General features: G+C 39.0%; 1 pseudogene; it reads right to left on the bottom strand.

Annotated features, from left to right (window-relative positions):
• Positions 1-547: 547 nt before the first annotated feature.
• LOC100060764 (large ribosomal subunit protein uL6 pseudogene) lies at positions 548-1,326 on the bottom strand (annotated as a pseudogene).
• Positions 1,327-14,473: the final 13,147 nt, after the last annotated feature.

The following is a 14,473-nucleotide window of genomic DNA, read 5'->3' as shown; positions in this document are numbered from 1 at the left end:
AGTCCTGGCTGTCTGGCCTTAGCCAAACTGTGATTCTCTGGCAACCAATCTTCCTCCTTGTTCCATAACCACAATTGTGTGGACCGCGAACCCCAAGCAAGAGCATAGGCGTATCACTTGGGTAAAGGTGACCTGGGGTGTGTAGGGGTGCCCACTGGATTCCTACTGCTTGATGACAATAATAACAGCAGCCTCCCCGAGCAGGCAGTCTGCTAAGGGATTCTTAAAGTTCAGGAAGATTGAAAATGGAATTACTCTCTCTCTGCTACAGAGGAGGAAATTGAGGCTCAGAAAGGTGAAATGATTCGCTCAAGGTAACACATCCAAAACTACACTTACCATTTTTGATGGCACATTGACTCCTCTCCTTCCCCCAGATTACCTTGCATCCAAAGGATTTTCCATTGTCGAGGATACGTAATAATAGAGTATGCTCCCCCAGGTGGTGGGGTGCAACAACACAAAATGTCCCTGCAAAGATGTGAGCATAACAAGCAAGTCCCAGGACACTCAGATGATTAGAGCACAAGTTTGAGACTTCCCGTTATGTTTTCTTCAATAGATAAATTTTATTGCATTTTAAAAACATCACAAATAGGTCACGGGAATTATCTGGCATCTTCTTGTTTCCATAGCTGGACAACTCTTAGATCTTACTTATCAGCACGCTGATCACTTTGTTTTTCAGAGACATAAATAGCATCCAAAATTTTTTCTGATATTCTTGTGTTTAATTGTTGTGGCTTGCTGAATCAAAGCCGGTGAACTTGATACAAGTTCAATACCAGTCAATTTCTGGACTTGAGATACTGAATAAGCAATGCCTGGCCTCGTATGAATCCTGCAGATAGATTTTTCATCCAAGAAATGTCAGATTTCAGCAAGATCTCCATTCTCCTGAATAAAGACGTTGATGGGGAAGAGAGCATCCACAGACTTCATCTCATAATGGAAACCCAGTGGAACAGCCTTGATCATGTGCTTTGACTACACACTGCATAGCCAGTTCCTTTCTATTCTTCACTGTCAACCTGGAGCGTCTTCCTTTTCTTTCCAAGGAGGCTGAGTTCTACATTGATAAAGTCCCTCTGAAGGATTCCTCTGGGGTCCTTCACAATAACTCTGTGTCCCTTCAGAGTGATGTCCACATTTTCTGGAATGTTGACAGTCTGGTTGCTGAAAATGGTCTTCATTCTCACAGTGGATTCAGCAAAGAGAGCACCCTAATGTTTAAATTTTAAGCAGCTTTATTGAGATATAGTTCACATACCGTACAATTCATCCATTTAAAGTGTATAATTCAATGGTTTTTAATATATTAATGGATACATGTGATACCATCGTTACAATCAGTTTTAGAACATTTTCATCACCTCAAAAAGAAACTCTATATGCTTTAGCTATCTATCCTTCTATCCCTGCCACCCAGCCCTAAGCAACCACTAACCTATTTTTCATCTCCACAGATTTGGCTATTGCAGATGTTTTACATAAATGGTATTAGATAAGATATAGTCTTTTGCCTCTTAATGTTTCAAAATTAAATGTGTCTACACTGTGATTCTGCTTTGTACCAGAATTAATCAGAATCAGTGTTTGCAGCTCTGTGATGTTATACATGTTTTTCAAGATTAGCAGAACATTATAGCAAGTCCAGAAGTTAAATTTTCTCCTCCTTTCCCTGAAGAAAAGCCCAGAGGCTCTTTTCCTTTAAGAATTCACTCCAGGGAAAACAAAATGAAAAAGGAGTAAAAATAACCACCCAGGGAATTTGGACGTTTTGAACTTTTATTGACCTTCTCACCGTCCAGGCCCCTGATATCCAGGCCCTGCCTACTCCAGGGTCTGAACCCACTTTTGAAAAGCAAAAGGCTAAGAGATGGACCAGGGCTGCCTCTCCTCCTCTATTTCCAGACTGCAGAGCTGCCCTGGCAGTAGGAAGGATGCCCAAGGACACCCCAGAGGTGGACACTCAGAGGGGCAAGAGTGGAGAAAGACATGAATGTCTCATCAGATGGAGGAGGTAGCATTTATCCAAGCAAGGGCTGAAGATGAGGCAGTTGCCACCAGGCCAGGCCAGCTCTCAAGCCTTCCTAGGGAAGCCATAGGGTTCTGCAGTAGGGAAGAGGTGTTCTTTAAGGTTAGCCACAGGACAGGCATCTACTAAGGTGGCACATGGAAGCTCTGCTTGGGTCCTGACCCTAAGGAGGGAGCTCATCAAACTGATCCACTTCTGACTTCACCTTTAGGGAAGTTCAGCCAGGTCCCTGCTCCCACAATAGTCCCTTTCTCCAGCAAAAGTGGCAATCCTTTGTCTCAAATACTGAGCAGAAATCATACAACTCTAGGACATGACCTGAAAGTGAGCACTGTTGCAGTGCAATCTTGTAGAGTTAAGTAGATGCTCTAAGCAGGAGGATGGCTCTGGAAACCTCAAAATCCAAACTCCACCTGGACAATCTCGAGTGAGACAGGGGGAAAAGAAGGAATTGTTTTGGCTGAGCAAGAGTAGAGAGGAGGCAGAAACAAAGGTCCAGTGCCAAATGGAGACCTGGCTTGTAGTAAGAGGGCAAGAGGGGGAAAACACAAAAAGGGGCTAAAAAGACAACAAGATGTTTTATTTTTCAATTATTTTATTGCGGTCATAATGGTTTATACCATTGTGTAATTTCAGGTGTTTGTTATTATTTATCAGTTTCTGTATGGACTGCACTGCGCTCACCACTAATAGTCTAATTTTTAACCATCACCATATATATGAGCTCCTTTACCCCTTTAGCCCCTCTTGCCTTCTGGTAACCACTGGTCTGTTTTCTTTGTCCATGTGTTTGTTTATCTTCCAAATATGAGTGAGATTATATGGTGTTTTCCTTTCTCTGTCTGGTGTATTTTGCTTAACATAATACACCCAAGGTCCATCCATGTTGTTGCACATAGGACGATTTTGTCTTTTCTATGGCTGAGTAGTATTCCACTGTAATATATATACCACATCTTCTTTATTCATTCATCTGTTGATGCGCACTTGGGTTGCGTCTACATCTTTGCTATTGTGAATAATGCTGCAGTAAACATAGGGGTGCATAAGTCTCTTTGAATTGTTAATTTCAAGTTCTTTGGATAAATACCCAGTAGTGGGATAGCTGGATTGTACAGTATTTCTATTTTTAATTTTTTGAGAAATCTCCATATTGTTTTTCATAGTGGTTCCACCAGTTTGCATTTCCACCAGCAGTGTATGAGGGCTCCCTTTTCTCCACATCCTCTCCAGCATTTGCTATTTTTTGTCTTGTAATTTTAGCCATTCTAAAGGGTGTAAGGTGATATCTCATTGTAGGTTGATTTGCATCTCCCTAATAATTAGTAATGTTGAACATCTTCTCATGTGTCAGTTGGCCATCTGTATATATTCTTTGGAAAGATGTCTGTTCACATCCTCTGCTCATTGTTTTATTGGGTTGTTTGTTTTTGTTGTTGACTTGTATGAGTTCTTTATATATTTTGGAAATCAGTCCCTTGTCAGATATATGATTTGCAAATATTTTCTCCCAGCTGGTGGGTTGTCTTTTCATTTTGTTCATAGTTTCCTTTACCTTGCAGAAACAAGTTCTTTAATCTGATGTAGTCGCATTTGTTCATCTTTTCTTTTGTTTCTCTTGCCTGAGTAGACATGGTATTAGAAAAGATGCTGCTAAGACTGATGTCAAAGAGCATACTACCTATATTTTATTCTAGGAGTTTTATGGTTTTAGGTCTTACTTTCAAGTCTTTAATCCATTTTGAGTTAATTTTTGCACATGGTGTGAGATGATGGCCTACTTTCATTCTTTTGCTTGTGGCTGTCCAGTTTTCCCAACACCATTTATTGAAGAGACTTTCCTTTCTCCATTGTATGTTCTTGGCTCCTTTGTCAAACATCAGTGGTCTGTAGATGTGTGGTTTTATTTCTTGGCTTTCAATTCCATTTCATTGATCTGTGTGTCTGTTTTTGTACCCATACCATGCTGTTTTGATACCTATAGCTTCATAGCATAATTTGAAGTCAGGGATTGTGACACCTCCAACTTTGGTCTTTTTTCTCAGGATTGCTTTAGCTATACAGGGTCGTCTGTCGTTCCATATAAATTGTAGGATTCTTTGTTCTATTTCTGTGAAGAATGTCATCAGGCTTCTGATGGGATTGCATTGAATCTGCAGATTGCTTTCAGTAATATGGACATTTTAACTATGTTTATTCTTCTAATCAATGTGCATGGAATATTTTTACATTTCTTTATGTCACCTTCGATTTCTTTCAATAATGTCTTATGGTTTTCAGTGCATAGGTCTTTCACCTCCTTGGTTAAATTTCTTCCTAGATATTTTATTCTTTTTGTTGCAGTTGTAGATGGGATTATATTCTTGAGTTGCCTTTCTGCTAGTTTGTTATTAGTGTACAGAAATGCCACTGATTTTTGTAGGTTGATTTTGTACCCTGCAACTTTGCTGTAGTTGTTGATTATTTCTAACACCTTCCTGGTGGATTTTTTAGGGTTTTCTGTGTATAGGATCGTGTTGTCCACAAACAGCGCGAATTTCACTTCTTCCTTTCCAATTTGGATACCTTTTATTTCTTTTTCTTGACTAATTTCTCTGGCCAAAACCTCCAGTACTATGTTGAATAGGAGTGGCAAGAATGGGCACCCTTGTCTTGTTCTTGCTCTCAGAGGGATGGCTTTCAGTTTTTCACCATTGAGTATGATGTTGGCTGTGGGTTTTTTATTTTTTGTAAGATGTTATTTTTCCTTCTTCTCCCCAAAGCCCCCCCAGCACATAGTTGTATTTTTTTTAGTTGTGGGTCCTTCTAGTTGTGGCATGTGGGACGCTGCCTCAGCATGGCCTGATGAGCAGTGCCAGGCCTGCGCCCAGGATCCGAACCCTGGGCTGCCAAAGCAGAGTGCACGAACCCAACCACTTGGCCATGCGGCCAGCCCCTGTGGGTTTGTTTTATATGGCGTTTATTGTGTTGAGATACTTTCCTTCTATACCTATTTTATTGAGAGTTTTTATCGTAAATGGATGTTGGATCTTGTCAAATGCTTTCTCTGCATCTATTGAGATGATCACGTGATTTTTATTCCTCATTTTGTTAATGTGGTGTATCACATTGATTGATTTGTGGATGTTGAACCATCCCTGCGTCCCTGGTATAAATCCCACTTGATCATGGTGTATGATTCCTTCAATGAATTGCTGTATTTGGTTTGCCAATATTTTGTTGAGGATTTTTGCATCTATGTTCATCAGTGATATTGGCCTGTAATTTTCCTTCTTTGTTTTGTCCTTGTCTGGCTTTGGGATCAAGGTGATGTTGACCTCATAGAATGAGTTAGGAAGTATTCATCTTCTTTGATTTTTTGGAATACTTTCAGAAGGATAGCTATTAAGTCTTTTTTGAATGTTTGGTAGAATTCTCGAGAGAAGCCATCTGGTCCTGGACTTTTATTTTTGAAGAGATTTTTGATTACTATTTCAATCTCTTGACTTGTGATTAGTCTATTCAGGTTCTCTATTTCTTCTTGATTCAGTTTTGGGATGTTGTATGAGCCTAAGAATTTATCCATTTCTTCTTGGTTATCCAATTCATTGGCATACAATTTTTCATAGTATTCTCTTATAATCCTTTGTATTTCTGTGATATCCATTGTAATTTCCCCTCTTTCTTTCTAATTTTATTTATTTGAAACTTCACTCTTTTTTTCTTAGTGAGTCTGGCTAAGGGTTTGTCAATTTTGTTTATCTTCACAAAGAACCAGCATGTAGTTTCATTTATCCTTTCTACTGTTTTTTTGGTCTCTATTTCTTTTATTTCTGCTCTAATTTTTATTATTTCCCCTCTACTCACTTTGGGTTTTGTTTGTTCTTTTTTTAGTTCTGTTAGGTGTGGTTTAAGGTTACTATTTGAGATTTTTCTTTTTTGTTGAGGTGAGCCTGTATTGCTATGAATTGCTATGTATTACTATGCTGGAACTGCTTTTGCTGCATCCCATAAGAGTTGGTATGATGTATTTTCATTTTCATTTGTCCCCAGATATTTTTTGATTTCTCCTTTGATTTCTTCATGGATCCAATGGTTGTTCAGTAGCATGTTGTTTAATCTCCACATATTTGTGAGATATGTGGAGCTTTTATCTTGTAGTTGATTTCTGGTTTCATATCATTGTGGTCAGAAAAGATGCATGATATGTTTTCAATCTCCTTAATTTATTGAGGCTTTCCTTGTTTCCCAACACATGGTCTACCTTTGAGAATGTTCCGTGTGCACTTGAGAATGTTTATTCTGCTCTTTGAGGCTGGAATGTCCTATATATATCTATTAAGTCCATATGGTCAAGTTCTTCATTTAAGTCCACTATTTCCTTGTTGATTTTCTGTCCATTGATGTAAGTGGGGTGTTGAGGTCCCCTACTATTATTGTGTCGCTGTTAATTTCTCCCTTTGGGTCTGTTGGTAGTTGTTTTATATACTTTGGTGCTCCTGTGTTAGGTGCATATATATTCAGAAGTGTTATGTTCTCTTGGTGGAATGTCCCTTCTATCATTATGTATTGCCTCTCTTTGTCTCCCACTGCCTTTTTTATCTTGAAGTCTGCTTTGTCTAAGTATAGTACCACGTGCTTTCTTTTGCTTGCCATTTGCTTGGAGTATCGTCTTCCATCCCTTCACTCTGAGGGACTGTGTTTGTCTTTAGAGCTGAGATGTGTTTACTGGAGGCAGCATATTGTTACATCTTGACTTTTAATCCATCCTGCCACTCTGTGTCTCTTGATTGGAGAATTCCATTCATTTACATTTAAAGTGACTATTGAAATATGAGGGCTTAATACTGCCATTTTATCTCTTGTTTTCTAGTTCTTCTATATTTCCCTTGTTTCTTTTCTCTTGTATTTCTGACTGCCATTTCAGTTTGGTGGTTTTCTGTGATGGTTTTCTCAGTTTTCTCTTTATTTATGATTTGTGTCTCTGCTCTGATTTTTTGTTTAGTGGTTACCATGAGGTTTGTATAAAAGATCGCATAGATGAGGTAGTCCATTTTCTGATACCCTCTTATCTCCATTAGCCTAAGCAGATTCTATCCCTTTCCTCTTCCCTCTCTAGGTTATTGTTGTCACCAATTATTCTGTTTTGTATTGTGAGTTTGTGATTAAAATGAAGTGTTTATAGTTATTTTTGATGTTTTCCTTCCCTTTATCTTTTATGTTGTAATTAAGTGTTTGCTAACCTGTTCTTATAGAGAGCTGCAATTTTCTGATTTTGTCATTCTCCTTGCTCAAGCCTTTGTAAACCTTTGCCTTTTTGTTTCAGGCATGAGAGCATCCTTGATCATTTCTTGTAAGGGAGGTTTAGTGGCGATGAACTCCTTTAACTTTTGGTTATCTGGGAAAGTTTTTATTTCTCCATCATGTCTGAAGGATAGATTCACTGGATGGAGTATTCTTGGCTGAAGTTTTTGTCTTTCAGTATTTTGAATATATCATTCCAATCTCTCCTAGCCTGTAAGTTGTCTGCTGAGAAATCTGCTGAAAGCGTGATAGAGGTTCCTTTGCACATTATTCTTTTATGTCTTGCTGCCCTTAATATTTCTTCTTTGACTTTTGCCAGTTTTACTATTATATGCCTTGGAGAAGGTCTTCTTGCATTGATATAATTAGGAGTTCTATTGATTTCATATACTTGTAAGTCCAGTTTCTTCCCCAGGTTTGGGAAGTTCTCAGCTATTATTTCTTTGAACAAGCTCTCTGCTCCTTTCTCCTGCTTTTCTCCCTCTGAAATACCTATAATCCTTATGTTGCATTTCCTAATTGAATCAGATATTTCTCAGAGAATTTCTTCATTTTTTTTAAGTCTTAGTTCTCTCTCCTCCCCTACCTGAAGCCTTTTTATATTTCTGTGCTCTAAATGACTAATTCTGTCCTCCATAATGTCAGCTCTGTTTTTAAAGGTTTCTAGATTATTTCTTTATCTCATTCATTGTGTTCTTCATCTCCAGAGTTTTTTTTTTTTTTTTTTAGAGTTTCAATCTCTTTTGTGAATAATTCCTTCTGCTCATTAGTTTTATTCTTGAGTTCATTGAACTGTCTTTTGCATTTTCTTGTAACTTGTTGAGTTTCTTTATGACAACTATTTTGAATTCCCTGTCATTTCAGTTGTAAATTTCTGTGACTTCAGGATTGATTTCTAGAGAAATTTTCTCTAGAAATTTTCCTTCTGCTCTGGAGTGCTAATGTAGTTCTTCATGGTGTTTGATGAAGTGATCCTTTGCCAGCACATAATGGTAATATTAGGTCACAGATTCCACCTGCGACCACTGCAGGGGTTGGGGGCAGGAGCTCTGTTTTCTGAACCCACTGCATCTGCTGGACTTTGTGCCTATAGGGCTTGCCTGGGTTTACCTGCTGGCACAGCCACTTGGTGAGTCACACATGCACATGCAGGCATTCTGGTGTGGATATGCTGCCTTGGCCAGGGACTGGCCAAGCTGGTGTGCTAGGCGGGAATGGGGGTGCTTTCTTTTGCACACTCACAGGTGGTTTGCCTGGACTACTGTGCTTGGTGGGGTCACCCACGTTGTGGCTGAGCCGGCCCACTCTGTGGAACATTCCTGAGGGTCAGGCTGCCGCTCCAAAAGGAAAAGTGTTTGTGCACAGGCCTTTCTGCTCCCTTGCCTCCTTTTACAGTCATGTGCCAGCTGCTGGCTGCTGTGTGAGGACCCACAACCTAGATCACTGCTGCTGGGTTGGTGAGGGGATCTCTTCACCTCCTTACACTGCTTCCTGGGGAGCCAGTACCCCCACGTTCAGATGTATGGCTTTGTGGATCTCTCAGATGTCCTATTGTGTTTTGTAGGGAATCCTCTGTTGGTTAATTAATGTCCACTTGGTTGTAACTTAGGGGGGAGAGATAAAGGGAACAGCTTACTCAGCCATGATGCTGACATCAATAATCAATGAGAGGTTTCAAAGTTGTGTTTGGAACAAGTACACAGTGACCAGCTGCCTGCAGCATGTTTTATTTCCATCATATCTGCCTGGGAGAATGACCTTCAGATTAGAAATGGAAGAATAAATGTTGGTAAAGGAATCCGAAAGCCCGGTGTAGGTTAAATAGTGTCCCCCCAAAATTCATGTCCACCCAGAACTTCAGAATGTGACTATATTAGATATCTAGCGTGCTGTAACAAAGTCTCTCTATAGTAGTTTTCTTGTGGATTCTTTGGGATTTTCTAAATATAGAACCTGTAAATATTGTTTTTACCTCTTTCCAATTAGGATGGCTTTTATTCCTTTTTCTTGTCTCATTGCTCTGGCTAGAACTTTCAGTACAATGTTGAATAGTAGTAGCAAATGCAGCCATCCTAGTCTTGTTCCTGATCTTAAGGGGAAAGCTTCCAGCCTTTCAGTATGATGTTAGCTGTGGGTTTTTCATAAGTACCCTTTATCATACTGAGGAATTTTCCCTTTTTCCAAGTTTTCTGAGAGTTTTTCTTATAAAAGAGTGTTGGATTTTGTCAAATGCCTTTTCTACACCAATTAAGATGATCATATGGTTTTGTTTCCTTCATTCTATTAACGTGAGGAATTACATTGATTTTCTTATGTTGAAGGACTCTTGCATTCCTGGGATAAACCTCACTTGGACATGATGAATAATTCTTTAAAAAAGTTGCTGAATTCAATTTGCTAATACCTTGCCTGGGATTCTTACAGCTATAGCCATAAGGGATATTGGTCTGTAATCTCCTTTTCTTGTGATGTCTTTATCTGGCTTTGGTATCAGGGCAATGCTGCCCTCACAGGATGAGTTAGGAAGTGCTCAGCCCTCTTCAAGTTTTTGGAAGAATTTGAGGAGGATTGGTGTTAATTCTTTAAATGCTTGGTAGAATTCACCTGTGAAGCTATTTGGTCCAGGACTTTTCTTTCTTGGGAGCTTTTTGATTACTGATTCAATCTTTTTACTTGTTATAAGTCTGTTGAGATTTTCTATTTATTCTTGAGTCAGGTTCAGGTAATTTGTGAATTTCAAGAAATTTGTCCATTATAGGTTATCTAATTTGTTGGCATACAATTGTTCACAGTATTCTTTTATAATCCTTTTTATCTCAATAAGCTTGGTAATAATGTCCCCATTTTCACTTTTGATTTCAATTATTTGCATTTTCCCTCTTTCTTTTTTGTAAGTCTATGCTATGGTCTGAATGTTTGTGTTCCCTAAAAATTCATGTGTTACATTCTAATGGCAGATGTGATGGTATTAGGAGGTAGGGCCTTTGGGAGGTGATTAGCTCTGCCCTCACGAATGGAATTCATGCCCTTATAAAAGAAACTCCAGAGAGATTCCTAGCCCCTTATGGATGTGATGATATAACAGGAAGTCTGTGAACCAGAGGAGGGCCCTCACCTGACCATGTAGGCACTCTGATCTTGGACTTCCAGTCTCTAGAACTGAGAAATACATTTCTATTGTTTATAAGCTACCCAGTCTGTGGTATTTTCTCATGGCAGCCCAAACAGACTAAGACAGTCTAACTAAAACTTTGTTAACATTGTTGATCTTTTCAAAGAACGGTTTTTTTTTTCATTTATTTTTTCTTTTCTCTTCAAATATCTTTTTTGGGTGACACAATTTAACCCATGACCTTATTTGGAAATAAGATCTTTGCAGATGTAATTAGCTAAGATAAAGTTATGCTGGATTAGGATGAGCCTTAAATCCAATGACTGATGTCCATATACATTCCCACCAGTAGAGCATAAGGGCTCTAATTTCTCTACATCTTTGTCAACACTAGCTATTTTCTGTTTTTTGATAGTAGTTATCTTACTAGGTGTGAAGTGGTATCTCATTGTAGTTTTCATTTGCATTTCCCTATGGATTAGTGATGTTGAACATCTTTTCATGTGTGCATTGGCCATTTGTATATCTTCTTTGGAAAAACGTCTGTTCAAGTCCTTTGCCCATTTTTTAATCAGGTTGTTAATTTTTTTGTGGTTAAGTTGTAGGAGTTCTTTATATATTCTGGATATTAATCCCTTATCAGATATACAATTTGCAAATATCTTCTCCCATTTTGTGGGTTGCCTTTTTACTCTGTTGCTAGTGTCTTTTGATGCACAAAATTCTTAAATTTTCATCAAGTCTAACTTGTCTATTTTTTCCTTTGTTGCCTATGCTTTGGTGTCATAATCAAGAAATCACCATCAAATCCAATGTCATGCAGCTTTTCCCCTATGTTTTCTTTTAGGAGTTTTATAGTTTTAGGTCTTACATTTAGGTCATGGGTCCATTTTAGTTCATTTTTGTACAAGGTGCTAAGTAAGGGTCCAACTTCATTCTTTCATATGTGGATATCCAGTGTTCCCAGCACTATTTATTAAAACTGTCTTTTCCCACTGAATGGTCTTGACTCCCTTGTCAAAAATCATTGGACCATAGAGAGTTATGTCAGCATCATGGCACTGTGAGCTTGCCCAGGACTCTCTCCCCTCCAACATACAACAAAAAGGAGCAACCATATTCCAACAGAAAATACCCGAAAAGCACAGGAATCCTCGGAGAGTTGTGGCAGCCATGATGGAGGGCAGAGAGGCTGGACCCCCCCCCCCCTCAGAGGAGCTGGAATGGTGTAAGAGAGAACTTCACTCCCTCCCATAAAGACTGGGATCACTGCCATATGAGGCTCTGTGAGGGAAGGAGCAGGGGAGGGGTTGCACATCTGCGGGATCACCCAGGACTCCCTAGGGCCGTTGCAGCCTAGAGAGAAGCCCTCTAATGGGGTGAAAGCTTTCGTGTGGGGTGACATCAAGCCAAGACCCCAGGAGACCAGATAGTGAGAGCTGATCAGGAAACGGGACTGCATGCAGGAGAAAGTGCCCCTCCCCCGACCCATGCCACACCATCTCGGCTGAAGGCAGAGGGCCCAGAACATGTGACTCTCGACCCCCATCCAGTGTCAATAGGCTGTAACTGCAACTGAATAATATCACAATGGAAAACCCCGTTCTTCCAACATCAGGCAGTTCATCAAATCTCCAGAACAGAGAGAAAACAATAAGTACCCAGAATTTAGTCCTGAGGAGTCAGAAATAAGTAAACTAAATGACAATGAATTTAAAATAGCTATTGTCAAAAAAACTCAATGAGGTAAAAGAGAACACAAGAAACAATTCAACGAGTTCAGGAGATACTTCACAAAAGAGATTGAAACTATAAAGAAGAATCAATCAGAAATACTAGAGATGAAAGACACAATGCAAGAGATAAAACAAAATACAGATTCCCTGAATGCTCATGTGGACACCATAGAGGAGCAAATCAGCATAATCAAAGACAGACATATTGAATTGCTCTAGACAGAGGCAGAGAGAGAACTGAGACTAAAAAGAAATGAAGAAAGTCTCTGTGAAATATCCGACTCAATGAGGAAATGCAACATAAGAATTATAGGTATCCCAGAAGGTGAAAAGAAGGAGAATGGAACAGAAAGCATGCTCAAAGAAATAATAGCAGAGAACTTCCCAAATTTAGGGAATGAGAAAGAAATGTGTGTGGACGAAGCTTTCAGATCGCCTAGATTTGTCAACATAAAAAGACCTACTGCAAGGCATATAGTAGTAAAACTGGCAAAAATAAATGACAGAGAAAGAATACTCAGGGAAGCAAGGCAGAAGAAAATAACCTACAAAGGAACCCCTATCAGACTTTCAGCAGATCTCTGCAGAAACCTTACAAGCTAGGAGAAAATGGAATGACATATTCAAAACTTTAAAAGGTAAAAATCTCAGGGCTGGCCCCATGGCCAAGTTGTTAAGTTTGTGCACTCCACTGCAGGTGGCCCAGTGTTTCATTGGTTCGAATCCTGGGCCCGGACATGGCACTGCTCATCAAACCATGCTGAGGCAGTGTCCCACATGCCACAACTAGAAGGACCCACAACGAAGAATATACAACTATGTACCAGGGGGCTTTGGGGAGAAAAAGGAAAAAAAAATTTTTTTTAATTAAAAAAAATAAAAGATAAAAATCTTCAGCCAAGAATACTCTATACAGCAAAAATATCCTTCAGATATGAGGGAGAAATTAAATCTTTCCCAGACAAATAAAAGCTAAGGGACTTTGTAGCCATGAGACCACCCCGCCCCAAGAAATCCTCAAGAAGGCCCTCATACCTGAAAAAAGAAAAAAAGGGAGAAAGGGGTCACAAAACACAGAGTGAGGAGACCAATAGATAGACAGAATCAGAATAGGATAGCAAATATTCAACTATAGCATTAGGCTAAAGGGAAGGAAAACACCAAAAACAAAGATAATCTTGTCACTTTAACCACAAACTCACAAGACAAGTTGGGATAAGATATGAAAATAATAACTTAGGTGGGGAGGAGGAAAGGGACTGAATCCATTTAGAATAAGGAAATAAGAGGCCATCAAAAAATGGACTATGTTATGCACGAGATTCTGAATACAAATTACAGGGTAGCCACTAAATTAAAAAGCAGAACAGAGACAGAAAAAATAAATAAGGAAAAAACTAAGAAATGCAGCATAAAAAACTGCATAATTATTGAATTATGGTAGACCAAAACACACAGGACGAGAAACAAAGGAAATGCAGGAAAACCAGAAAATGGGTGACAGAATGACCCTCATACATCAATAACCATCCTCAAGCAAACAGATTGAACTCTCCAATAAAAAGACACAGAGTGGCAAGATGGATTAAAGAACAAGATCCAACAATCTGTTGCCTCCAGGAAACACATCTCGGCTCCAATGACAAATACAGGCTCAGAGTGAAGGGATGGAAGATGAGACTCCAAGCTAATGGCAAACAGAAGAAAACAGTTGTTGCAATACTTATATCAGACAAAGTAGACTTCAAGATAAGGCAGGTAAAGAGAGACAAAGGGGCAATATATAATGATAAAAGGGACACTCCATCATGAAGAAAAATCATTGGACCATATACTCGTGCATTTATTCCTGGACTCTGTATTCCATTAGTCTAGATGTCTGTCTTTTTGCCAGTACCACACTGTTTTGATTACTGTAGCTTTGTAATAAGTTTTGAAACTAGCAAGTGTGAGACCTCCAACTTTGTTCTTCTTTTTCAGTATTGTTTTGGCTATTCAAGGTCCCTTGGGATTCATATGAATTTCAGGATGAGTTTCTCTATTTCTGCTAAAAACATCATTGGGATTTTGATAGGGATTGCACTAAACCTGTAGATCACTTAGGGTCCATGAACATGGGATGTCTTTACATTTATTTATATCTTCTTTAACTTCTTTCAGCAATGTTTTGTAGTTTTTGTTGAACAAATCTTTCACCTCTTTGGTTAAAATAATTCCTAAGTATTTCATTCTTTTTGAAACTATAGTACTGTTTTCTTGATTTCCTTTTTGCATTGTTCACTGTTAGTGTATAGAAATGCAACT

Source organism: Equus caballus, chromosome 13 (assembly GCF_041296265.1).
Source record: "Equus caballus isolate H_3958 breed thoroughbred chromosome 13, TB-T2T, whole genome shotgun sequence".
NCBI lineage: Eukaryota > Metazoa > Chordata > Mammalia > Perissodactyla > Equidae > Equus > Equus caballus.
Note: the sequence above shows the minus strand (reverse complement) of the source record. Positions and strands in the feature narration are given on the sequence as shown.